The following is a 2,522-nucleotide window of genomic DNA, read 5'->3' on the forward strand; positions in this document are numbered from 1 at the left end:
CCGCAAGTCACTGCCCTAGTTCCCTTCCTGTGGACTTTCAGAGTAGATCCCACACAGATCAGCCCCGGCCCATGTTCTTCCTTTTCCCCAGGAACTCCAACCTTGATCTCAGTCACCTTCAAGTCTGCTCTGCCCCGACCCACCCAGTTGGGGAGCTCACTTGGGTCCCTGGAATGCCCTGTTTGCAAGGTCCTATTTCCCATGGGGCAGCCCCCTGCACTGTTTAATAATGAAAACAGTGGGAAAATTGACTGGGACCCACCGCGGATAGCGAACTGTGGCTCTGGCAGCGGCGGCTCCGGCTCCTGAGGCGCCTCCTCCTTCTCTGGTCCCCTTCTCTTGCTGCCAGATCCAGTCTTCCTCCCTCCCTTTCCCCCATCCCCACGTTGTCGCCGCCGCCGCCGCCGAGTCCCGGGCAAGGAGCTGAGGCGCCACCCGCCAGGAATGTGAGCGAGGAGCCACCGGCGGAGCCGCAACGGGGTCGGTGCCGATTTGATGGGACGGGCCCGCGGGGGAGGATCGTGAGGCCGCCGCCGCCGGAGCGCGGAGGTTCGGGTCCGGCCGTGAGGCCTAGAGGCTCCGCCGCCGCGGAACCGGAGGGACGCCGTAGCCGACAGCCGTCGCCCCGGGCTCCCAGCAGCTCCCCGGACCTCCCCCTGCACGTCCCGGTCCCGCCGTCCGTCCCCGCTGCGGCCCCCTTGCCCGTCTCCAGCCCCTCCAAGCCACAGATCATCTTCGGATTCTTCCTCCGAAGCTTCAAGTAGGGTATGTCCTCAGCACCAACTACTCCTCCATCAGTGGGTAAAGTAGACGGATTTTCTCGTAAGCCCGTCAGAAAAGCCAGACAGAAGAGGTCGCAAAGTTCCTCACAGTTTAGGTCTCAAGGCAAGCCTGCTGAGTTAACACCTCTGCCGCTGCTAAATGACGTTCCATCCTCAGAGCAGCCTGAACTGTTCCTAAAGAAACTTCAGCAGTGCCGTGTCATTTTTGACTTCATGGACACGCTATCTGATCTTAAAATGAAAGAATGCAAGCGCTCCACTCTTAACGAACTGGTGGGCTGTATTCCAATAAGCAGAGGCTGCTTGACAGAGCAGACTTACCCTGAAGTAGTTAGAATGGCATCTTGCAATATATTCAGAACTCTCCCTCCTAGTGACAGCCATGAATTTGATCCAGAAGAAGATGAGCCTACCCTTGAGGCATCGTGGCCACACTTACAGCTTGTATATGAAGTTTTCATATGATTGTTGGAAAGCCAAGAATTCCAACCCAGCATTGCCAAAAACATATAGATCAGAAATGTGTATTACAGCTTCTGGAGCTATTTGACAGTGAAGACCCTTGGGAACGGAACTACTTAAAAACAGTTTTACACAGAATTTCTGTCAAGTTTCTTGGTCTTCAAGCATTTATCCGAAAACAGATTAACAATATTTTTCTAAGGTTTGTTTATGAAACAGAACACTTCAATGGTATAGCTGAACTGCTGGAAATATTAGGAAGTATTCTCAATGGCTTCACTTTACCTCTTAAGGCAGAACACAAACAGTTTCTGGTGAAAGTGTTGATCCCCTTACACACTGTCAGGAACTTATCTCTGTTCCACTCGCAGCTGGCATATTGTATAGTACAGTTTCTGGAGAAAGATCCCTCACTCACAGAACCAGTTATTAGAGGGTTAATGAAATTTTGGTCTGAAACATGTAGTCAAAAAGAGGTCATGTTCCTTGGGGAACTGGAAGAAATATTGGATGTGATTGAACCTTCACAATTTGTTAAAATCCAAGAACCTTTGTTTAAACAAATTGCCAAGTGTGTATCTAGCCCCCATTTTCAGGTGGCCGAAAGAGCACTTTATTACTGGAATGATGAATACATCATGAGTTTGATAGAAGAAAACTCTAACGTCATCCTTCCCATCATGTTTTCCAGCCTTTATAGGATTTCAAAAGAACATTGGAATCCGGCTATTGTGGCGTTAGTATACAACGTTTTGAAGGCACTTATGGAAATGAACAGCACCATGTTTGACGAGCTGACAGCCACATACAAGTCAGATCGTCAGCATGAGAAAAAGAAAAGGAGCATGAAGAACTGTGGGAAAAATTGGAGGATCTGGAGTTAAAGAGAGGTCTTAGATGTGATGGAATAATTCCAACTTAGCAAAAATAATGACAACAACATTACTGACCTGTGGAGTCACACATTTATGTAGTAGAAGATGGAGCAACAGTTTTCTGTATTGTGCAGCTTTTCAGTAGATTTCACATTTGTTTCATTATTACAACAGCTCTGTATATACCTGTCTCTGAGTAAAGGGAAAAAAAATAAGGACTTCAATCCAAAGTTTGGACAGTAGATGGACTTCTCAGAACTTTGCAATCATAATCATTCTTCTAACCCTCTCTAAAAAACAAATTGGTCTTCAAAGATCTGTTGATGAAATTGCTATATTAAAATTCCATTATTGGGGGTTCCTTATTTATCACTAGCAGAGAGTATGACACAATTTTCAAAGG

At 47.5% G+C, this 2,522-nt stretch overlaps 1 pseudogene; it reads left to right on the forward strand.

The window, feature by feature from the left end:
* Nucleotides 1-437: 437 nt before the first annotated feature.
* LOC100390672 (serine/threonine-protein phosphatase 2A 56 kDa regulatory subunit epsilon isoform pseudogene) lies at nt 438-2,166 on the forward strand (annotated as a pseudogene).
* The last annotated feature ends 356 nt before the right edge of the window (nt 2,167-2,522 follow it).

The sequence above is a fragment of the Callithrix jacchus genome, chromosome 1 (genome assembly GCF_049354715.1).
Source record: "Callithrix jacchus isolate 240 chromosome 1, calJac240_pri, whole genome shotgun sequence".
Lineage (NCBI taxonomy): Eukaryota > Metazoa > Chordata > Mammalia > Primates > Cebidae > Callithrix > Callithrix jacchus.